This window comes from Xenopus laevis, chromosome 3L (assembly GCF_017654675.1).
Source record: "Xenopus laevis strain J_2021 chromosome 3L, Xenopus_laevis_v10.1, whole genome shotgun sequence".
NCBI classification, from domain to species: domain Eukaryota; kingdom Metazoa; phylum Chordata; class Amphibia; order Anura; family Pipidae; genus Xenopus; species Xenopus laevis.
Genome location: NC_054375.1, coordinates 46,150,268 through 46,175,642, shown reverse-complemented (window position 1 = coordinate 46,175,642; position 25,375 = coordinate 46,150,268). Strand labels below are relative to the sequence as shown.

The window sequence follows — 25,375 nt, the reverse complement described above, 5'->3', positions numbered from 1 at the left end:
TTACTATGTAGTTTTCCAAAATACAGTACTATTTTAATGAAAAAAGTTAAACTGTTGGTTTTAAAGTTGTTTCTGTTCTCCGAGTCTAATTCTTGAAATACCTCCCAACTGTCCCGTTTTCTGCAGGACAGTCCCAATTTTGAATCCTCAGCCCGCCGTCCTGGGTGTCTTACTGAAATGTCCCGACTTTTTCTTTGATCTCCTGCATTGACGTCAGAAAAAGATACAGAGTTTCTTAATTAAAGGGGTTGTTTGTCTTCCAAGCACTTTTCAGATTGTTCTCCAGAAATAACCACTTTTTTCAATTGCTTTCCATTTGTTTATATCTTTTACCATTCAGGTGCCGTTTCTGCGCTTACAATTTTGCAACATTTAGTTGATACATTTCTCAGCAGGATCTCTGAAGAATTAGCAACTATTGTATCAATTCTAACAGCTGCTGTTAGGGCAAGGCGTTTTTTCGCTGCGTTTTTAAAAAAGCTCCGCCAGGCGTAAATACGCATTAACTGTACTAACACTGAAATTAATGGAAAACGCACTATGGCAATTCACACAGGGCGCTTGCAAGCCAAAATCCGCCACAGGACGCCAGTATTGGCGTTTTTCAGCAGAAATGCCAATACGTCAAGAAACTACCAAATCAATAGACTCTATGGGATCTGCACGTTTGAAACCACACTTTGCGTAAATATGCAGCGTATTTTAAATATGGCGTCCAAATTCTCAATGAGAACAATGAGAAGTGCATGTTGGGAAAAGAAACCCACGTGCTGAAAAACGCATGTTGACGGTCGCGCGTGGTTTCAGTGGCGTATTTACGCCCTGGTGTTTCTTTTTTTAAAACGCAAATAAAAACGCCACGTCTGGCCCTGCCCTTAATGAAAACAAGGGATTCTGCTCAGCAGTGACAAAGATAAGAAATATATCAACTAAATGTATTAATTTAGAACAGTTTAGTGGGTTGACGATCCCCCCTCCTAGAAATGATTCAGAAAGATGAAAAATTAGACTTACACTTCAATATTAGAAAAACAGTCACACATAGAAAATAGAAAGTGATTGGAAACGTCTTTATTTCTGGTGAACTATCTGAAACCAACTGAACTGAAAAAAGTGTTTTGTGAAAGGTGAGGCAGCGGCTTTTTTTTGCAGAGAGCCCAGAACACTCAGCAGCTGCACCTTTTGGTTCTTTAGTAACAATTTCAGATAATCAGAGACAATTTAAGATAAGAAAAGATACAATTGTAACTATTTAAGAAAAGCAGGTCTCTTGGGAGAACTGAGACAAGCAACTTAAAGGGCAGCATTAGCAAAACTGTTATAACACACAAAACATTGCACTAAAACGCCCAGAAATGTGTCCAAACTTTCATGAACCAGCCAAATGTTGTAAAATGGACATGGTAATTGGGGGTGTGGTCATAAAACGGGCGTGGTCAGAATTAATTTGTCAGGTGCAGAAGTGCTGAGAGCATGTAACATTACAACGCTTCAGCAGAACAAAATAACTACTACAGTAGAACTCCACGTTTTGACTTTGCCTATCAAAAATGCATCTAATGTAATCGTAGCCAAATGAGGTGTCTACAATCAAAAGGATTCTTTTCCCGCCGACGTGTGGGGGTACTACGCGTTTGTTTATAGTGTCTTCCTCTCTATACGCGATCCCTTCTACTTTCATTTTCTATTTATTGAGTGCCTACACTAGTTAACCTGTCACTTCCTTTACTAAGATGGCGGCAAAGATAGTCAACCACCTTAGTTCCCTTGCCAATCCTTTAGTAAGGTGGCGTCTGTAAGCAAAAACTTGCCTCCTTCAGCAATATGGCGACCAGATGGCTTCAATTCCTTTTGGATGAACGAGCGCAGTAGCTTGACAGCTCCGTGCTCAATATGTACGGAAGACAAGTCGGGCCCGAAGCTTAGTTAGTTGACACTTGACCTCGAGCAAGTCCGTAAGAAAACCGAGGGCTGAAAGAGTCACGAACACACGGGAAAGTGCCATGCCCTGCAGGGGGATACTCGGTGGTGACCAAGTGCAGTAACTGGAAATTCGGCGAAAGGTAGGACTGAAACTCCTCTCGTATAAAGAGCCAGCGGCAGCCGCAGTTGTGTGACTCGGTAATACCCAGGTCGGCAGGGCGCAGTGACGGACAACACTCGCAAAGTTAACCACTTAGGTGCCACGTGGGCTGAAAAAGTTTGACAGGCAATGTCCCCGCTGAGTTAGTTTGCAGAGCGCGAGACTGCTGCTGACATGGGGGAAACATGAGCAGACTGAGAGTCGCATTTTATTGGTGTGTGTGTGTGTGTTCACTCCTGCAAGGTCATCCGTACTTCTGTTCTGTTGCAAAGCTCCTCCGGTTATTTATGCACAGCGACCAATCACACGCTTGCTGTCTCTTGATTGGTTGGGCAGAGCTCGTTTCTTAGTCATTGTTATGGCTTGGTACACTTTTGGGAAACCAAAACGGTGCAATTTCATTTTAGGCCCCTCCCACTAAAACTTTGGGATTAAGACATTTTTTTTTTTATAAATATTTATTGAAAACCATAAACTGTCAGTGTCTCAATGAGCACCAAATGCCTCCTGCACAGTCACAGGGTATGTTTCCTTTACAGCAATAGGTTTCCCTGGATGGATAGTTCCCATCCCTGGATGGATAGTTCCCAGATCATTTGTCACAGAGTTTGGGATTTTTGGACTCAGGAAATTGTTAAGATCCTTTATTTATTTTTAAACGATTTCCCCTTAAACAAGTCACATAATGAACTAGGGCAGTGTAGTACTGAGGGCTGGAATCTTTCTTTACTTGGTGTGAGGACAGATAATGGAAGCCAGTGTTAGCCACTCCCTAAGCTGCACCCACGCCCATGTTACTAGAAGAACTTTAAGGGCTCTTATACACGGGCGTTTGTTTGTACACTACCCTGCGTTTCGCTTTCTTCCGTTCAGCCGCAAGGGAGCGCAGGATTAGACGCACAGAATTATTGTCAAGGGGGCTGTACTCACACAGACGCATGTAAGCGCCAAACGTAGGTAGGACGCAGCATGTTGCATTTCAATTGTGTTTGGCACATACATGCACAGGAGTAGACACACTCAATTATTGGCAAGGGGGCTGTACTCACACAGACGCATGTATGCGCCAAACGCAAGTGAAATGCAACATGCTGTGTCCCACCTGCATTTGGCGCTTACATGCGTCTGTGTGAGTACAGCCCCCATGACAATAATTGAGTGTGTCTACTCCTGCACTCCCCTGCGGCTGAACTGAAGAAAGCGCAACGCATAGGAGTGCAGGTAAAACCGCCCGTGTGTAAGAGCTTTAAGACCATGTCCATGTTAACTGTGGTAGCACACCAAAAAAAACAAATGGTCGGTGCTCACTGCAGGGATATCACTTATCACCCACCCCCCTCCCCCGTGTGCTCACCTTTTTGTTCCGGGGGGTTCCACGAGGGCCAGGACGCTAGCGCAGAGAGAATAATTGTGCTCTCTGCGCTAATTTCTAGTTTGAACCGGAAATTCAGATTTTAAAGTACCAGGAGTGGCATTTTTGCAGCCCCTGGTACCTAGTGGAGCATTGCCACCTGAGGCAAGTTTCTCAACTCGGCTCATTGGCGCATCGCCCCTGCCTTGAACCACTTGAAGATTTAATAGCCTTCATGATTTTTTGGAGGGTTTTGGATTTCGCACCTCGAACTTATCGAATCGAGTTTTTTTCTATTCAAGTTTTTTCTTAAATAAGAAACCATTCAAGTTGTGAGTTCTTTCGAGGTATAAAACACTTAACATCTTAACACTCGACCGTTATATCCCCCAAAATGGCAGTATGTTGAGGGTTTCCTTAATTGAGTAGGATCTGGGGAGTTTTGTAGATAATAAGTTGTGTAATTCCAGGTAGCGTCATTCTGTGGCTGCTAAGGCAAATAAAGTTCTGTCTTTCATAAAAAAAGGCATAAACATCATTTTGACTCTTTATAGGTCCCTGGTTAGGCCACACCTGAAGTATGCAGTATCCAGTCCGTAGGAAGGATATAAATGGGCTGTAGAGAGTGCAGAGACGAGCAAATAAACTGGTTAGAGGGATGGAAGACTTAAATTATGAGGGTCGACATTGAAGCTTGGGGTTGGGGTCGACATTGAAGGTTGTGAGGGGACATCCCTTCAGACTAGAAGAAAAGAACTTTCATTTGAGCAACATAGGTGGTTCTTCACAGTGAGGACAGTGAGGTTGTGGAATGCACTGCCGGGTGATGTTGTGACGGCTGATTCTGTTAATGCCTTTAAGAATGGCTTGGATTATTTCTTGGACAGAATAATGGGCTATTGTGATTCTAAATTCTACAATTAGTTTAGATATTGGTATATATAGTTTATGTGAGTGTATGGAGGGGTCAGTGTGAGTGTGTGCATATATGTGCACTGGATTTCATTTGGAGGGGTTGAACTTGATGGACTTTTTTCAACCCAATTTAACTCTGTTACTATGATGACAGCTGTATAACAGATCCGCAAAGAAGCCTGCAGAAACCGGAATTGCTTTTAAGAGATCCGGATTCTGCTACTTTGTTTCAACAGAGAGAACCAGTAAATTATAACATTACAAACAAATACTGATTTCAATTACATTTACAAATAATGTTAAATCCAGTTGAGATTATTAAAGAATAGATATCAGAAAGATGATTACAATTACTTTCATTTTCTTAACGGTATTGTTAATGCAAATGAAGAATGATAGGCTCACTTTAACATGATTTTACAGAAAGGAACTTTGCTATTTTTACATTCCATTTGCTGGTCAGGGAGCTAACGTTTATCTTTAATAGGACTGAAGCCTCTAGTTGTGATGCCCATTCTGCAGAAGAGCCTTCTCAGTCTATTTGTTTGTGTTACTCTTCCTTTGGAAGGGCTGATGAATTTTATGTGGATTGGACACTGGAATCAAAGCCATTCTTTTAATCCCAGTATTTATACTGAGTGCATTAACATTCCCAGTTGCTTATTTTTTTATGAGGAAGCTTGAGGCACAGACGGCCAGTGCATTATATTAAACTTGATTGATGGACTGTGATCAATTTAAAATATGGTCCTGCTGCTGTATTATAATGGCAGATATGATTTATTTTTATCTCTTGCAATGACTGGAAATGTCTGAAATACATTCAGAATCATTTCCCATGTAAAATAAGAATTTTTTTTGTTGGAAATAGCTCGAATCTGAAATACACCATCTAAAACCTGTTGAGGTTATGTAGGAGTCAACGGCAAAGGTCCCTTGAACCATTTGAAGATGTTAATAGAGCCTTCAGTTTTTTCAGTGGGTTTCCCTCGAAAACTTGATCAATTCGAGCGATTTGAGTTTTTTGTTATAGAAAACGTGATCAATTCGAGTATTCCTGTTTTTTCACCCCGACTACACTGATTCGTTTTTTTTACATTTTAGGTTTTTTCTTGAATTATAAACCATTCGAGTTTGAGATCTAAAAAAGCTTACAAAGCTCTAAAATTAGGGATGCACTAAATACAGGATTCGGTTCATGTTTCGGCCAGGATTCGGCCGAACCGAATCTGAATCCTAGTTTGCATATGCGCATTAGGGGCGGGGAGGGAAAGTGTGTTTTACAAGGAAGTAAAAAATGGTTTCCCCTTCCCACCCCTAATTAGCATATGCAAATTCGGATTTGGTTCGGTATTCAGCCGAATCTTTCTCAAAGGTTTCGGGGGTTTGGCCGAATCCAAAATAGTGGATTTGGTGAATCCCTATCTAAAATTCAACCTTTGATAAATAATTCCCTAAAATCAAAAAAATTAATGTGAACCTTTGGCATTGCTTCTCATGAAAGTTCTGTTCCTGAAGTCTCATGTGACTGGCTCCCCGCTATAAACACAATAATAGTCCGCAAGGATTTTACAAATGTGTCAAACACTTGCTATCCAGTAACAAGTAGCAGTTAGAGATCTAGGGGAAAGCAATTTCTATCTCATGTTCCCTTCAGTACAGATTTGGAATACGGCAAATGCAAATACAATGCAAATACATGCAACATTGTGTCCTCTCTGATGACACAATGTTGCATGTATTTGCATCTTATCATTAATGTCACTACAAAGGCAGAATTCATCTTCTCTTCAATCCTTCCACCCCTAAACTGTGCCTTTCTTCTCTGACCTGCTTCAACTTCAATACCCTTATGTGTGTTTTGCCAAAGGCATGAACCAATTCTTCTTCCTGATCACTCATTCAAAGTGCCTGTCTCAAAGCACTAATTTGCTTGAACTTATCACATGACTGTGTCAGTGAAGGGACAATATACTAAGGGGGGTAATTATCAAAGGTCGCATTTGTGAGGTTTTCTCTACCTCTAAGGGGGTTATTTATGTTTGTGAGGTTTTCTCTACCTCGAATAAACTCACAACTCGAATGTTTGTTTATTTATGAAAAAACCCAAAAAGTAAAAAACTCAATTGAATGCAGTCGAGAGGGGGACTCAAATACCTAGAATTGATCGAGTTATCAGCTAAAAAAAACTGGAATACCTTGAATTGATGGAGTTTTCAAGCCAAAACCACCATAAAAAACCCTGAAAATCATGAAGGCAAAAAACATCTTCAAATGGTTCAAGAGACCTCTGCCAATGACTTGTACATGACCTCGACAGGTTTTAGCTGGAGTATGTTCAGATTCAGACTTTTAATCCCAAAAAATGTTAGGCTACCCTTGAAAACAGGAAAACACAACTCAACCTTTAATAAATAAGCCCATACATATGTAGGTGTGTCATGGGTCAGAACACAGGTTTATATAAATACAAAATTGATCCATGTAGTCACAACTGCACAAATAAGAAAACTTGCATGCTTTTAAACACCATTCGCCAAGTGTTTGCACCTAAATTGTATTGCACCCCAGTTTTTATACAAAAGCTGTACCTAGACAGAGAATTGCATATGCAATATAGAACCAATTTCTATGCTTTTCTTTCTTACCTACACTGGAGCTCATTTATAAACACTGGGCAAATTTGCAACTGGGCAGTAACCCATAGCAATCAATCAATGATCAGTAGTGAAAACAATCATCTGATTGGTTGCTATGGGTTATTGCCTAGGTGCAAATTTGCCCAGTGTTTATAAATGACTCCAATGTCTTTAGGAAAATTACTCACTTCTTTCAACCCTTCGGTCTCATATAAGATAGAGGTATGGGATCCATTATACGGAAATCCGTTATCCAAAAAGCTACCAATTATGGAAAGGACGTCTCCCATAGACTCAATTTTATCCAAATAATCCAAATGATTTCATTTTTCTCTGTTATAATAAAACAATACATTGTACTTGATCCAAACTTAGATATTATTAATCCTTATTGGAAGCAAACCCAGCCTATTGGGTGGATTTAATGTTTACATGATTTTCTAGTAGACTTAAGGTAGGAAGATCCAAATTACAGAAAGATCCTTTATCCGGAAAACACCAAGTGCCAAGCATTCTGGGTAACAGGTTCCATACCTGTATTAGACATAGATGCAACCTTCCATTGAGTTAGTTGTATGCTTCAACCAGCTGCAGGTAGAACAATGAAAGCAAATCTTTGAATGCCATGGGTTACTGCCTAAATGAGTCGGTGACCCCCATGTGGAAAGAGTCAGAAGAAGAAGGCAAATAATTAAAAAGAAAAAACGTAGGCCAATTTAAAAGTTGCCTAGAATTGGCCATTCTGTATTATACTTTTAATTTAGGGCAGTGACACACCAGGAGATTAATCGCTAGCAATAAATCGCTGCTTCTATGGGCCTGGCGACTTATCGCCATGTCTTTTGCGCGACTATCTCCCCGAACTGCCTCAGCGTTTTTTCGCCATAGGCTACAGCACAAAATCGCCGGCGTGGCGATGCGTTTTCAATAGTCACCCAAAGTTGCCTCAGTGAGGCAACTTCGGGTGACTATTGAAAACGCATCGCCGCGTGTGCATTAGCGCTGGCGATTTTGCGCTGTAGCCTATGGCGAAAAAACGCTGAGGCAGTTCGGGGAGATAGTGGCGCAAAAGAGGTGGCGATAAGTCGCCAGGCGACAAAATCTCCCCGAATCTCCTCGTCTGGCCTTACCCTTAAGGTGAACCACCCCTTTAATCTTCTAAATTATAGAGATTTTATGGACTAACTGTGCTTTTTACCCCTGGACCAAACCACCAAACAATTTAAGTAATTCTTAAAATCCATAGAGATAAGCTCAGCTTTTATGCATATCAGTGGACGTGATCTATTGTAGAATGTTGTTGAACAAAATATCAGACTTCAGTGCAATAGGTTTTATAAACTGAAGTATAGGATGGATTTTTCCATTAGCTCATACTTAGGCTTAATTTCATTGTTGGCTTTGTGGAAGAAAACAGACAAAATGCACTTTTTTCAGTCCCTTAACGTAAGTGTTGTGATTCAGAGGATACAACTCAGGTACATAACAAATGCCAATAACCTACATATCAAAGTGGCAATTCATTTAGTAGAAAGCTTGTGGAGCTGGGTCCAGTACATCTCATATTGTGAGGTAATGAGGTAAATTCAGGCTATGCCTATTTCTCAACCTTATCCTCAAGTGCCCTTAACTGGCAAAAATTTAAATATTTTCAAGCCTAGAGAAATTGTTGGATAGTCAATTTTTTTACTATATAATCTTTTTACTACTGTTGTATATAAATATATAACCATACAAAGAGATTTGGGGTGTTATTTATTAAAACTTAAATTTATCTCATATTTTTATTAAACCAAGCTACAATAAACGTGCATCTAGATTTTATCTTATTTATCAATAAAATAACTCGAAAAAGTTTGGTCTGGAAAAGACTCGATAAAATCGATTGAAAACTCGAACCCCACGAATTTTTGATGCCCAAATCGCTTTTTTTTTTCAGGTTATCGTCAGAAAAAACTGAATTTTTGCGATTATCAGATGAAACCCAGTGCAGATGACAATATGACATCTGCCATTGACTTATTCATGACATCAGCAGGTTTTAGATGATGGATTTTTGGATTCAGACTTTTAGCAGTTTCAGGGTAATAGATCTTGAAAAAAAACATTTTCTCTTCTAAAAATTTGAGTTTTTGCCCAAAAGAACTCAACTGGAAAGGTTTAGTAAATAACCCCCTAGATGCACTTTATACAGTTGAAAATGTTTCCTCCTTTATTTGAATTTGATTAAAATTTAATTTTTTTCAGTTCCTGATCCAGTAGATTGATGTAAAACCTACAACACACAGGCAGATCAAGACAACCATTATGATTATAATCTGCACAGATTATCCCATTTGAGCACATACAAATGTAAAAGTGATAGCTGAAAGACTGTGATTTATGGAAAATTAGTTTTTATCTACACATTGAAACATAAGGTTAAAAGGGCAGATCTATCTATTCAGCTGCACTAGGAAGACAGTAGTGCAAACATATTTACAGACCAAATGGAAATGAGATTGCAGAAGGATAATGCAAGTATGTGCTTAACAGAAGGCCTGAATAGAAAGATGAGCAAAAGTAACAAAGAAGCAATAAAAATAAAATTGTAGCCTTAGCAATTGTCAGGGTCTGTGACCCCATGTAAAAGCTGTAAAGAGGCAGAAGAAGAATAAGGCAAATAATTAAAATATAGAAAAAATAGACCAGTTGAAAGGCTGCCAAGAATAGGATATTCTAGAAGAATATAATGGTAAAACTACCCCTTTAAAACTGGGAAGTTGCTGGCATTCTGTTGTTAGGAAGTGGTTGCATCCAGTCCCTTTGCTAGCCATACATCTGGCTTTCTCATGTTCCAAGTGTTTTGTGATGTGAATTAAGGTAGTGTGCTGGGGCCAAGCATGGAAAGGGCTTGTGAAAACCTGTTCAGAGATTTTGGCTGTCTAACAAATATTGTCAGTTACGTAACCCCACAGTTGAACGGCAGAAATTTCCTGTAAACCCTGGCCTTATATGTATATCACCCTGCAGAAAAATAAGCAAGCACACATATTAAAATAATTACATTATTTAGTCTGGATGTTTAATGACAAATACGCCGTCTTTTTAAAATAACAGAAATAAAAGGAATGCTAGACTGATAAATGTCCTTTGCTTAATTGTGTAGGCATAAGGGAAGATTTATCAGAGCTATTGATCTGGGAATCATGCAGGTCTCGCAGACATCTGAACACAGAACCTTTACGAATCGCTCCACCTGGCTGATCAATATAATAAACTAGTTTGATTGATTCACTAAATATTGATCAATATCGTCCCAACCTTCAGGATTTATTATCCCAGACTTGCCAGAAGAATACAGAAGGACACAGGCCGCGATCAAATTTGACTGAATTACCGGTTTTCTGGCACTTTAATCCAACCTGGATCTATTCAGAAGGATTTATTATGAATTAATCTTATTCAATCAAATGTGTTATTTTCTTTAATTTAATACAAAAAGGTTGTTGTACCACGTAATTGTAGATTGGAAATGTGGGGGCTGCATCTCACTCCAGGGTCTCACCCCTATTGGCTGGGAGAGGGGGATACTGAAGTTGACATGTGAAAAGTGTTTGAAAAGTTACTGTGGTTATACCAGGGTGTGGCCATGACATATATAAAAGCTTTGCAAGCTAAACTATGTTTTTCTGGGGTCTGACTCAATCTGCCATGTGTTTCATGCCACAAACACATGTTGCATGTCTGTCCCTAAACCCTATTTCCTAGAGTTCTGTAGTCCATCTACTGTATCCACCATTAGTACCACAGTATAATTTACTTGATTTTAAATAGGGATGCACCAAATCTAGGATTCAGTTCGGGATTCGCCAAGATTCTGCTTTTTTTAGCAGGATTTGGCCGAATCCAAGGGGCAGATTTACTAAAGGGTGAAGTGACTAACGCTGGCGACGATTCGCCAGTGTTACTGCTTTCAGGCACTTTGCCAGTTTATTAGCGGGTGCAGGCGTAACTTCGCTAGCGAAAAAGACAGACTCTATCGCCATGCGAATTTTCGCTCTGGCGAATGGACGTTACTTCGCAAATTCACTAAGATGCAGATTTTACTGAACATTACCTCTTTCTCCAGACTTGCCTTTGCCAGCTCAGACCAGACGAAGTGCATTGGAGTGCATATATCTTCCTCAATCTTCTGTTACTTACCGTATATACTCGAGTATAAGCCGAGTTTTTCAGCATCCAAAATGTGCTGAAAAAGTCCACCTCGGCTTATACTCGGGTCAGCGGGCAGTAGCTGAGATTGCAGTCACTTTTAATTATTCCTATACCAACAGTTCACTTGGGGAGAGACTGCAATATCTTACAATGCCCTCTGTTGGTTATATGAAAGAATAACAGTGCGCCCTCTGTTGGTTATATGAAAGAATAACAGTGACTGCAATATCACACAGCGCCATCTGTTGGTTATATGAAAGAATAACAGTGACTGCAATATCACACAGCACCCTCTGTTGGTTATATGAAAGAATAACAGTGCGCCCTCTGTTGGTTATATGAAAGAATAACAGTGACTGCAAAATCACACAGTGCCATCTGTTGGTTATATGAAAGAATAACAGTGACTGCAATATCACACAGCGCCCTCTGTTGGTTATATGAAGGATTAACAGTGATGGCAATATCACACAGCGCCTTCTGTTGGTTATACGAAAGATTAACAGTGATGGCAACATCACACAGCACCCTCTGCACATGGTAGTGGGACAGTGGGACAATGCACACAGTAATCCGTTTGGCAATTCTCTGTCACCATCAACTTTGCAAAGAAGTCCGGTTGATCGCTGGGGGGGTTGCTTTGGCAGAATGTGCGCTGTTGGGAGACAGGGCTGTAGTTGTGTCTAGGCTTATACTAGAGTCAATAAGTTTTCCCAGTTTTCGTAGGTAAAATTAGGTACCTCAGCTTATACTCGGGTCGGCTTATACTCGAGTATATACGGTACATCATATTTTTAGTGGAAAAAGTTCCAAAAAACGCTGACGTCTTCTTTTTTTCAGAGTGATAGCCTGCAAAAGTCCTTAAAAATGGTAACCGGGTTTCCCCATACATTTTCTGACATATGGAACATAAACTATACAGTGGGCTCGTGTGTAGGGCATTATAACAAACTTTCTTTATTAAGGTTCCCTGGACTTGTGTAATGTAATGTATTTGCTGCAATATCTACGTCCATTCAACTTTATAATTTCCCGCCATGCAAATTAGCCTGAGCGAAGACAAGGCAGAATTGAACTTCGCTTTGATTGCCGAAATAACGCTCGTGAAAATTCGCCAGCGTTCGGCACCCTGGATGCAACTTTGCATTTTTAGTAAATTATCGTTGTCTGAGCAAATTTTCCTGACGAAGTGTTACGATGGCTGCGAAGCCATCGCTGGCGAATTTTCGCCGCTTAGTAAATTTATCCCTAAGTGCCTGGCTGAACCAAATCAAAATCCAAAAAAATCACATGCTTTTTGGTCACAAAAACAAGGAATTCAAATTTTTTTTTAACAATGCATGTTCTCTTCCCCCTTGTTTCCCTAAATTACATATGCAAATTAGGGTTTAGGTTTTTACCCAAATCGTTCACAAATGATTCAGGATTCAGCCCAATCCTAAAATAGTGGATTCAGTGCATCCCTAATTTTTAATGAGTTAGCATAAATCCATGGTCATGGCAAAGATATTCTCTTCTAAAATTTCAGAGAACAGATCTGCACTCACATGGAAAAAGAGAAGTTCAATTTCAAATGTTAGAAAATATAATTGTTTTGCCTCTTGTGTGATTCCAAATGATTTTGCCTTGGGCACATTTCTAGAATTTCAGCCTATGATTTTTTTTTTCTTATGAGCTGCGTGCTTCTTTGCATTCCATACATTGCTATTCAGTGTATAAAACTCGTTGCATGTGCATAGATCTCTCATTTAGGAATTCAGATATCTTCCTTGCAGGGAACACAGTTTGACTATTGGACCCTTCTCCAAAGACCCAGTTGTAACAGTAATAACACTTGGTTCTGGAGGTTGTGTTCTCGATTTCCTGTATTTTAAGGAGTCGGTTGTTAAAAAGTATTTTTTTTTTTTTTATAAAATACCTCATAACATTACACTTGAGTTTTTGCCACATTTCTGTCTCATGCAGAGTCATTATAGCATATATCCCTAGCCAATTTCAGTCACTGGTGTTTTTTCAGCAATTCACCTCAGACAAGGGGGAATACATTTATTTCACTGTGACACTCCAGATGGAAAAACATTCTAAATGACTCCTAAGGGAGCAAACAGTAGTTATGTCATTGAAGCCAGTACCTATTAGCTGTCTAGGCATTGGATAAATATAAAATTGGGTCACTAGAGGTGCAAGAGAGAGAGAGAGAGAGAGGTCATCCTGGGAATCCACCAATATACATTGCTGGGTGCTCCAACTTTCTCTTGACTGTAGGCATCTGTATTCCCTAAAGATGGATGAAATTTATTAAAAAAAAAAATCTAATTTTCAAAACTCTGATAAATAGGATTGACCCGAAAACTTGAATAGAATTTAATTTGAGTTTTTTCTCCGAATAAAACCTCTGCCAGGAACGCTGCAAACAACTCCAAATTGATCCCAGGACGTCTTCCATTGACTAAAACAGCAATTCGGCAGGTTTTAAGAGGCAAATAGTCGAATTCTTGAAGGGCCAGTGTACGATAAAGCTCGAAAATCAAAATGTTATAATTCCCTAGTCGAAATTTGACCATTTTGGCCATAAAAAAAACTCGGGAATTCGAAATTTGAATTTTCACTTCTACCCTTGATATATCTGCCCATAAGTCTACTTAAAAATCCTGTAAACATTACATAAACCCAAATAGGCTGGTTCTGCCTCCAGTAAGTATTAATTATACCTTAGTTTGGAACAAGTACAACATAATGTTTTCTTATTACATAGAAAAAGGAAATATTTTTAAAAAATTGATTTGGATAAAATAAAGTCTTGGTACAGGTATGGGATCTGTTATCCGGAAACCCATTATCCAGAAAGGACATCTCCCATAGGTTCCATTTTATACAAATAATCCACATTTTTTCAAATTATTATTTTTTCTCTGTAATAATAAAACAGTACCTTGTACTTGATCCAAACTAAGATATAATTAATCCTTGTTGGATGCAAAACCAGCCTATTGGGTTTATTTAATGTTTACATGATTTTCTAGTAGGTTTGAAGATCCAAATTACGGAAAGATCCATTATCCTGTCAACGAGTCAGGTTGGCTAGAATCGGCCTAAGGCCAACAACTTGTTCATATGCAGAGAGCTTATACAGACTGAGAGAGGACCACTTCTATGAATCGATATGGTCTTCAGCAAATAAGTCTAAACATGAGCTGATTGTTGGCCAGAGTTGTGCCATCAGTTCAGTCCACCTGGTGGCTAGATCCTCTTGTTTAGCAAGATATTGTATATGTAACTGCATGGCAAGCTTAGCCCAGGCCACTTGTCTTGGTAAATATTGAGCTTTAATAGCTTCTTTTGCCTTGGAAAATCCACTCTGTAAGCTGGCAATAGGGAGGTTCAGGCAAAGTCACTATGCCATAGTATTTGATAGAAGATACCTGAGATAAATGGTCTTGCTATTGTGCAAGCCACACTGAGGTTGTCTGTCTTAGAATACAAGCAGCACAACATTGCAGCAACAAACAAGCCATATTGGACTAGTTAGCTGCTTATATAAAAATTGAGTATGATACATGGATAGGCATTGTGTTTCATGATTACTAGATGTATTGCTATGATCTTTATTTTGACTATGAACCATTTGCATAAAACAGCTCCACTGCAACATGCCCTTACTCGTACTGGGAGAGCATGCGTTCGCATCCAAGCCACTCATGAAACATTAAGCTGCACTTGTTATCAGCAGAAAAGCTTGGTAAAAGGAAAGCGAATGTAATTAGGTAATCTAAGTTTAATACAGGCATAGTATGGATTCAAAAATATAGAGTTCTGTTGGTTTTTTTGTATTTTTTTAACCAAAGTGTGAATTTTTGTACAGGTATGGGACCCATTATTTGGAAACTTGTTATCCAGAAAGCTCAGAATAATGAGAAGGCTATCTCTCTTTATCAAATAATTTTAATTTATAGAAATTATTTCCTTTTTTTCAGTAGTAATACTTGATCCCAACTAAAATATAATTAATCCTCAATGGAGGCAGAACAATCCTATTGGGTTAATTTAATGTTTAAATGACATTTTAGTAGACATAAAATATGGATTCAAATTAGAAAAAAGGTCTTGAGCATTCAGGATAACGGGTTCCATACCTGTATTTAATAAAGATTGACCTTTCTGTTTGCTATTTAGTGCCTAGGTGTAAACAGGCAAATGCTTATACAGGTATGGCATCCGTTATCCAAAAACCCGCTATCCAGAAAGGGCCAAGTTACAGGCTTTTTTCTTTTTCATCTAATAAATTCAATATTTTAAATGTATTTCCTTTTTTCTGTAATAATAAAGCCCTGTACAGGTATGGGATCCATTATCCGAAAACCTGCTATCCAGAAATTTCCAAATTACGGATTTTTTAAAAATAATTTCTTTTCTCTCTGTAATAGCAAAACCGTACGTTGTACTTAATCCAAAATAAGATAATTAATCCTTATTGAAAGCAGAACAAACCAGTCGGTTTATTTCATGTTTTCATGATTTTCTATTAGATTTAAGGTATGAAGATCCAAATTACAGAAAGATCCATTATCTGGAAAGCCCCAGGTCCCAAGCATTCTGGATAATAGGTCCCATACCTATACTTGATCTTCACTAAAATATAATAAATCATAATCTTATTGGGTTTATTTAATATTTAAATATTTAAGTAGACTTAAGGTATGGGAATCCAAATTGCGGAAAGATCCCTTATCCGGAAAATTCCAGGTCCTGAGCATTCTGGATAACAGGCCTCATACCTGTGTGTGTGTGTGTGTGTGTGTGTATATATATGTATATATATATATATATATATATATATATATATATATATATATATATATATATATATATATATATATATATATATATATACCTGTATACCTTTACACAGTATCTTCAGACTAATCCGTTGTGTGCTTTCCTTCAGAGGATACTGGTACTGTCAAAATTAGGGATGCACTGAATCCACTATTTTGGATTCGGCCGAACCCCCGAATCCTTCTCAAAAGATTCAGCCGAATACCGAACCAAATCCTAATTTGCATATGTACATTAGGGGTGGGAAAGGGAAAATATTTTTTACTATCTTGTTTTGTGACAAAAAGTCACACAATTTCCCTCCCCGCCCCTAATTTGCATATGCAAATTCAGATTCGGTTCGGCCGGGCAGAAGGATTCGGCTGAATCAGAATCCTGCTGAAAAAGGCAGAATCCTGGCCGAATCCCGAACCAAATCCTGGATTCGGTGCATCCCTAGTCAAAATTATACTAAATGTGAATACTTTTTTCCACCACAGCCTTCTGTACATATTTATTTTACAGTAACTGCAGAGAGAATACTAGGAGAGCATGCGCTAGCATCCAAGCCACTCTTGAAACATTAAAGAGAAACTAAAGTCTAAAATAGAATACTGATAGAAATGCTGTATTTTGTATACTAAATATAAACATGAACTTAGTGCATCAGAAGCCCAATTAAACAAATAATTTATGCTTTTAAAGTTGGCGCAGGGGGCTGTCATCTTGTAACTTTGTTATATAAACTTTGCAATACCAAGACTACGCACGTGCTCCGTGTGGTCTGGGCTTCAGTTGGGAGGTTAAGCTTAGGGATCGTCATGAATGATCTAAACAGCACAAGTCAAATAATATCTGCCAGAAGCTGATATAGAAAGACTGATTAAAAATCAGAATATACAGACTGCACTGGGTCTGTGGATACAAATCTACACAGTTGTTACAGGGAAACAAACAAAGCTGCTCGAGTTCTGGGAAGTAAGGTGGTCATGTGAAAGTATGATTGTTTCCCTGCACAGCAAATAGGGACTGTCTGAAGTTTCCCTGCAGCTGTCAGAGAAAGTAAGGGGAAATTTCACTGCATACAGTCCGGTTTCTTATAAAAATGGTACAAATATTTTAATTAAAGTATATTGGAGATAGATTTCTTTTTCATTAAAGAAAGTAAAAATGGGATTTTATTTTTTTTTGCCTTTACATCCCCTTTAAGCTGCACTTATCAGCAGAAAAGCTTGGTAAAAAGGAAATGTAATTAGGTAATCTAAGTTTAATGCAGGCATAGTATGAATTCAATAATACAGAACCGTGTTAGTTTTTTTGTATTTCTTTAGGTATAGATACATATCTGAACAAACACTAGAATAGTACCCAAGGAAATAATGTTTAGTCTCTAGGCGACTGAAAATAATTCATCTTATCCAGCATCCATACACATGGCAGTTACAAACCTGCACTACAAACAGCTGTACAGACTGGGGAATGCTGAATCAGCTCTGGCGAGTCGGTCTCTATAATGATTTAGCAAGAAAAATTCTATGGCTGGAATCTTTAAATAGTCCTTGAACAGTGTAGCTCTGCATACCAGCTGTCCCTTGTTTTTTTTTTAATACTGATATCAGGCTTGTTTTTTTTTTTTGTTCCTAGAAATGGTTTTACAGTGAAGTGATTTTAATATTTGGTAACTGTATGTTGCATGCATTAGCACAGAGAACTAGGTCTGGAGTTCAAGAGTGTTGAAAAATATTTTTTTTAAAAGCAAGAGTGTTGGTAATAAGCCCTTGACGAAATTTCCCACATTCTCATGTAAACGCTGTTCTTGTAGTATTCATATTTATTAAATGAGAAATATGAATGCCCCCCGACCCATGGATATGATTGCTTACCTAGACCAATACTCCAATTCCCTGAAAACTTCACTGGCTGGGGCACTTCTGTAGGAGTGCAATGTTCCCATTCTTTTCGGGGCCTCTGTATAGCTCCAGGCTGGGTGTACGTGCACAACAAAGTGAAAAGGTAAAGTTAGGAGCAAAATCTGCCTTCTACTCTACTGTGTATGCACATTAGTGATGTGGGGGCTTGCCTGAAACCCGTGGGTTGGCTGGGTTGGGGCCAGCTACCACAAAAAATCTTCGGGTCTAGCTTTTCTTTCCGCTCTCCCTGCCCGGAACCTCACACTGCCGGCTACCGGCCTTGGCAGGTGTTTTACCGGCTAGGCCGGTAAAATACCGGCCTGGTGGCAACCCTAGCCCAACCCCCAACCCCTGTCACTGCGAGGTGGGTCTATACATAGCGGGTCAGGGTAGGGTGCAGGTCAAGGGAAACGTGACCTGCACATCACTAATGCACACCCTACCGGAGCTACACAGACGTTCCATGAAGAGGATGAAGATGGGGGCATGGCACCTAACTAAATGGCTCACCCCAAGGATTATGAGAAGTTGAGATCAGGGAGAGAGGTGTCACATGCAGTGTCTTGGCTTGTGTGATAAAGACTGGGGGGGGGGGTAAAGTTTGCTTCTTGTCAATCAGAACGAGGCTGTGCTGGGTGCAGAAACGGAAGAACACATAGCTGTACAGTTTTATTTTACTTGATGTTATGCAGACATCAAAACAGTAATAAAGTTTCTACAGTAATCGAATAGAGTCCATGAAATGAGATATTTGCAATAAAATATATATATATATATATATATATATATATATATATATATATATATATATATATATATATATGCTTTTACACATGAGTTGCCCTACTCTATCAGGCTATAAACCTACTGAATCAAAACCTCAGCTTCTGCTATTGTTGCAGTAGAATTGCCTTAGCACCTCTTGATACATATGCCTGTATTTATAAACACAGTTAACATGGCAATCATTATTTTGTAATCTGCTCCGCACAGTGTTTTTGCCTAGATACAGTTCAACCTCAAACAACGTACTAACACTTGCTGCAAGAAACTGTGCCCAAAGGTCATGTACTGTGTTATTGGTCAGAAGTGGTGTACTGCTGATTAAATTCTTTGCTATTCCTGACCACAAGCTGGCATTTAGGCATGGAGACTACTACCTTTCAGTCAGGCCTAATAATTTGAATGTATTCACCAACGGGGGGGTGGATTCGGGAAGCAGTGAATTTTTATCCCCGACGGGGATCTCTTTAATAATTTTTGTTATGTTATAGATGGACCTATTGAAACCAAGTCCAGGCAACTTAACAGTTATATAAATTGTATTTTAAATTAAAATTGTTAGCCTTCCTATTTCTAGTCTGCAACTGAAAATACCCTCTTGCTGTCAGTAGTCCCCTAAAAACCATAAAACATGGATCCATTTCCGTTAGTGGCTCACTTATGGCAAATATCATCTTTTTATAATACAGATATTTTTGCAGATTTTTTTGTACCATTCCCCTTCTAGCTATATTTTGATTATAGATATGTGTTTGCATTGCTTTTGCTTGGATACATATTGATTCTGTAAATAATGGCCAGTTGTAGGGCAAGGAAAGCCTTTATATTAATATAAAGTAATACATAGACTCTTACCAAATGTCTGTAGAGTGCACCCTTAGCCCTGCAGCTCTAAATCAAGCTGACGGCTTTATAAGACCTGAAGCACATTATTTTGAAGCTCCTTAACTGACACTTTTGTACATGCACAGAATTTCAAACTCAAAAAAAATATTTTTTTTCCCCTAATATTCTCTTTGGCTCTGACTGTTGATACAATGTAGGACAAGGCATCTGATTAACAGACCTGTCTTTGCTGGGGAACTAAGATTCCAACATTGTTTAAAAATTAACACCAAGGAGTTAAGCAAATGCTGCTTTCAATGGCAATTGTTTTTACAAATAACTTTAAAAGCCCTGAAACTTTTTAATAAACGTGTATTTGGAAAGTTGCTTAGAATTCTGTTTTCTTTAATTAGGCAAATTTTTTGAGGTTGCCTAGCCCTTTAATTATTTCGATTATTTTCAAATGACTTATATTGTTTGCTCTGGCTAGATGGATCCAAGATGGCACCCGTCAGATGCTATGGAATAAGATATTATGGAGTAAGTTTAATGAATAGAAAGGCTTTTTCTGCAAATCAAAAGATGACTAATATGAGAGTCTGCTGATTCTTTTTGTTGTGTTAACAGGATACTGGTTCAATTTAATTAATTTATTATATTAGCTTCGCACTGGCAACAATGGATCATTTTGCAGTTAGAGATTTAGGGGGTTATTAATCTCCGAATACCCGAAATCTTTTAAAAAAAAAAAAATCAGAATTTTTCTGGATTTATTAAAGTCTGATGGTATGAAAATTCCGATTTCGGAAACCCAGCATTTCAAAGCTCAATGGAGAAGGTGCCAGTGTCTGCGCTGCTGTAAGTACCGATATCTGATGATTTTGGGGATTTTGGCCCAAAAAGTCCAAAAACCACATAAGAAAATTTTTTGAATGATAAAAAAGGTCCATTCTGAAATTCGGGGTTGCTCTGATTTTTATCTTAGAAATACTGAGATAAATTCGGAGCTTGATTAATAACTCCCTTAAAGTCTGAGTTTGGTTTATGAAGTTAAAATTTGCAATTTGGATCAATTAATATTTTGTACAATAATTAAATATGGGAACTTCTTGATAATAACAATATAACAATAACATTATAACGATATAAATTGGAACCTTTTATGTTGCAATGAATTGAGGTTGGGGGCTTTTCAGGATAGTTTAGAAAACTTTTGTTGGTGCCTAGGGGTTAATTCATGTTATTTGGTGCAGGCCCGGACTGGCAATCTGTGGGTTCTGGCAAATGCCAGAGGGGCTGCTATAAGGTCCCATTGAAAGTAAGTATTTAGTGGGCTGGTGGGGCTGTTTGGGCCTCTATGTGGGCCTCTGTGTACCTGAAATTCCAGGGCCTATTTTAATTCTCAGTCCGGACCTGATTTGGTGATATTTTGAGGTTAATTTATGTTGATTGATGGCGTTATTTACTGTACTGGATTTTAAAAAGCCATTAGAAAATTAGTGGCGGGGGGAAATCTTGTGACTTTTTTTTAACAAAATAAGGAAGTAAAAACATTTTTTCCACTTTTTCCTTTCCTGCCTCCTATTTACATATGCAAATTAGAATTTTGTTCAGTATTCGGCTGAATCTTTCACAAAGGATTCGGGAATTTGCCTGAATCCCAAATAGGGCATTTGGTGCATCCCTAGCTAATACCGTTATTGTGACTTTAGGGGACATATTATGCTGTTTAAAAAAAACAGCGGGATTATACACCACGCATCGCCAGGCTTCACCGTGTAAAAAAAAACGGTGTAAAATTTTACTAGTCTTTTGTTAGAGGGACTTCCTCTAGAAGCAATGTAGAATAACGGTGGCAAATCTGTCCTTCGCATGGTGTAAAACGACATACACTTTTACACAGCTTTTTACACCATTTTTTTTCAGCAAAATTAGTTTTAAACAGCATAATAAATATGCTCCTAGGTGTCAGAAGTGGCATTATTTGCACACAAAGGTAGTGACAAATGTGTTTTTACTACTTTTAACCGGTGCCAAAATTTGCTGAATTCCTAGGGGGTTGAAGCTGTTTTTTTGTTTTGTTTTGGGGTTTTTTAGCACCTTGCACTAAATGAAAGCTGTAGATCAGATTTTGATGCACACACAACTGTTCCAGTATAGTTATATTGCCTAGCTCACAGAGCTCCTATACCATAATTGTGACCCTGAAGTTACAGCGATCAAAGTTCAGAAGAGGCCAAACCCAACCCGACCAGTTATTTTATTACACTGAATGACTTCTTCTAGGAAAAGCAATGTTATTTTCTAGATCTATTTAAAAACTGCGTGCTGAGCTCACAATAAAAATGCCAGCTCAGGAAACATGCCGCAGAGTATTATTATTGCGTTACAATTACAATGCTAAACAAGTGAAGAGTTTCAGTGCAAGGGCAACAAGCAAGCAAGTACAAGCTGAGCCAAGGGGGCACAAAGATACCCATCTTTTGCCACAGGCTTGTGTGAAGCTCAGATCACGGGTCGTATTATAAGTTGAGGTTGTGGTGCAGGAGCCTAAGTTAGCATTTCCTTAAACTGTATAAAATGGTGTTTTAAATATCCCTTACTGAGTAGTCACACATATGCAGAGTGATTTTTTTAGGGGCCACCTCACAGTTTAAAAGATATTGTACGTTATATATAATGCCTACCGTTAGGCATATTACTGCTACCCACAAGGACCTAACCAATTGCATAGCAAAACCTTAGGGCCCCAGATGAGCTTAAAGGGATACTATCATGGAGTAAAAAAAAAAAATTCAAAACGCATCAGTTATTAGTGCTGCTCCAGCAGACTTCTGCACTGAAATCCATTTCTCAAAAAAGCAAACAGATTTTTTTATAATTCATTTTGAAATCAGATATGGGGCTAGACATATTGTCTGTTTCCCAGCTGCCCCCAGTCATGTGACTTGTGCTCTGATAAACTTCAGTCACTCTTTACTGCTGTACTGCAAGTTGGAATGATATCACCCCCTCCACCCCCACCCCTCCAAAAACAGAACAATGGGAAGGTAACCAGATTACAGCTGCCTAGTAGATCTAAGAACAGCACTCATTAGTAAAAATCCAGGTCCCACTGCGACACATTCAGTTACATTGAGTAGGAGAAACAACAGCCTGCCAGAAAGCAGTTCCATCCTAAAGTGCTTGCTCTTTCTGAAAGCACATGACCACGTAAAATGACCTGAGATGGCTACCTACACACTAGTGATGTGCATGTCGGGCTTTACCTACACCTGCCCGCCACCCGCCCCTCTCACCACCCACGCCCGTCCGAGTCTGACTTCCAGGTCTGTTTTATAGACCCACCCCGCCGATGACGTCACAAATTTGCTGACTTGGGGCAGCTGGGAAATTGACAATATGTCAAGCCCCATGTCAGATTTCAAAATTGAATATAAAAAAATCTGTTTGCTCTTTTGAGAAATGGATTTCAGTGCAGAATTCCGCTGGAGCAGCACTATTAACTGATTCATTTTGAAAAAAAAAAAAATTTTCCCATGACAGTATCCCTTTAACAATCCATTTAAATAAAAGTTTTCTTCTGCCTCCTTTGCATCATTTTCTCATTGCTTTTTATCTTATAATTATGTAAATATTCTAACAACAAATTTGTGTTTTAGATGATTTTATGCAGTGCCAGTCAGTAGCAATGTCAAAGGAGAAGGGAACCCAGAAGCCTGGGGTGATGGGATAAATCTTGTCTAGGTTGCAGCAGGAAGGATATCCAGTCCTAGATGGATGGAGTACAACATAGTGATCAGGCCCAGACTGGCAATCTGTGTATTCTGGCAAAAGCCAGAGGGGCTGCAGTAAGATGCCATAGACTCACTATTTAATGGGCTGGTGGGGGCTGTCTGGGCCTCTATGTATATGAAATGCCAGGGCCTATTTTGTATCCTACAAAATGCTGTACAATGCTGAGGAGAGACTGAGGTAGGGCCCAATATGAAATTTGAATAGGAGAGGGCCTGAAACAAAGTTTTGTATGATACTCGTGCGTGTATGTTGGTAGCTTATCGGGCCATGTGTAGGGCCCTCCGATGGGCTATCTGGAAGAAAGTCAGCAAGATGTGGATCGTGCAAGATTAAAGGGGAACACCGGCTTCCAAACCAAAGAGGCCCTTATAGCACTGAAACCCCTAATATATCCATCACAGTTACCTGTTTCTTCATAAAGTATGAATAAAGTATGTTAAAAGCTGGATTTCAATCCAGCTTTTTAACCGTTCTCTTTCTGCATCATTTGAAATCCTGGCAGGGAAGGAGGGACTAAACACTGAGGTTACAAATTGCAACAACTTCTCCACAGCTTACAAACAGCATGCAGGAACTACATAACCAGCGCCAATTCTGGAGATGCCGCCCCCCCTCCTGCTCCACACTTAAAAATCAGCGTCGGAGCAGATCAAAAGGGGGCAGCATCGCTAGTGCATTGAGCGCAACTACGCTCTTTGCACTAGCAGAGCCAAATTTCCAGGTTGAAACCTGGAAATTCGGCTCTTAAAATTTCAAGAGGCGGCTTTTTGCCACCCCTTGCAACTGGCCGCTCACTGCCGCCTGAGGCAAGAGTCTCACCTTCTCACCATCTCAGCCTATGAGTAAGTGCCCCAGTAGGTACGAAACCCGTTAGGCCGTTATCTGTCCTAATAAATGATTTGAACTTTAAATTATAATTTTTGGTCTTTACTTTCGGAGAAAACTCAACTGTTTTGCTGCTTCAGATTATTGCACCCATGGACTGGGGTGAACTATGAGTATATTTCTCCCCATATTATTTGCTTATTTTTTCTTTTTGATTAACAATGGTAAGGTTATTGGCATTGCGCACCACATTTCTAACGTTTGATATAAGAATCTCACCTTGCCTTGCCTTTACTTATTGAAATTGTGTGCAGGGAATTGTGGGGTTTGGAGAATGCAGGCTAAGGACAGCTGGCTGTTGATACAAAGTAACAGTAGTCAGCCAGCTCGGCAAAGTAATCAGACAGATCAGCAGGGGGCTAGGCTTAGGGAACTGTCAGAAACCATTATAAATCATGAAAAGTCTGCATATTTTTTAAATGTTGTATATTGCAAAAATGCTTGAAATTATGTTTACTTTTCAAAAAGCTTAAGTTTTTGTGAAGTTCCCCTTTAAAAATCCTGTCAGGTCGTGGACCGCCCGTGTTGGCTGCATTATGATCCGATTGTTGGGCCCTAGGGCCCACGATTGGATCAGCCCAATATCGCCAACCTCAATGTGGGCATATTGGGGAGAGGTCCGCTCGTTTGGTGAAATTGCTCTCTCTACGTGTATGGCCACCTTAATGTTTGCAAAAGACTTGGATACCGGTCGGCTTGTCGATCGGCCAAGACGAAAGATTTTGATTGGGCACCTTCAATTGTTTTCTTAATTCAGAGGCCAGCAGCTGGAATGACTCGGACAAGCAGCAAGTGAAGCCTCCTCAGATGCTGCACTAACATGTGAAGCCTCCTCAGATGCTGCACTAACATGTGAAGCCTCCTCAGATGCTGCACTAACATGTGAAGCCTCCTCAGATGCTGCACTAAAATGTGAAGCCTCTTCAGATGCTGCACTAACATGTGAAGCCTCCTCAGATGCTGCACTAAAATGTGAAGCCTCTTCAGATGCTGCACTAAAATGTGAAGCCTCCTCAGATGCTGCACTAACATGTGAAGCCTCCTCAGATGCTGCACTAACATGTGAAACTTCCTCAGATGCTGCACTAACATGTGAAGCCTCCTCAGATGATGCACTAACAAGTCCCATCAGTGAAGCAACTAACGTGCATGGTACAGAGACCTAGAATGAGGA

At 39.2% G+C, this 25,375-nt stretch overlaps 1 protein-coding gene across 1 annotated transcript in view; it reads left to right on the top strand.

Annotated features, from left to right (window-relative positions):
* The first annotated feature begins 1,463 nt into the window (after positions 1-1,463).
* nr3c1.L (nuclear receptor subfamily 3 group C member 1 L homeolog) overlaps positions 1,464-25,375 on the top strand; it is a 137,132-nt gene continuing 113,220 nt past the window's right edge. Inside the window, exon 1 of the mRNA XM_018250792.2 lies at positions 1,464-2,063. The gene's annotated coding sequence lies outside the window, so the exon portion shown is untranslated. The remainder of the gene's footprint in view (positions 2,064-25,375) is intronic.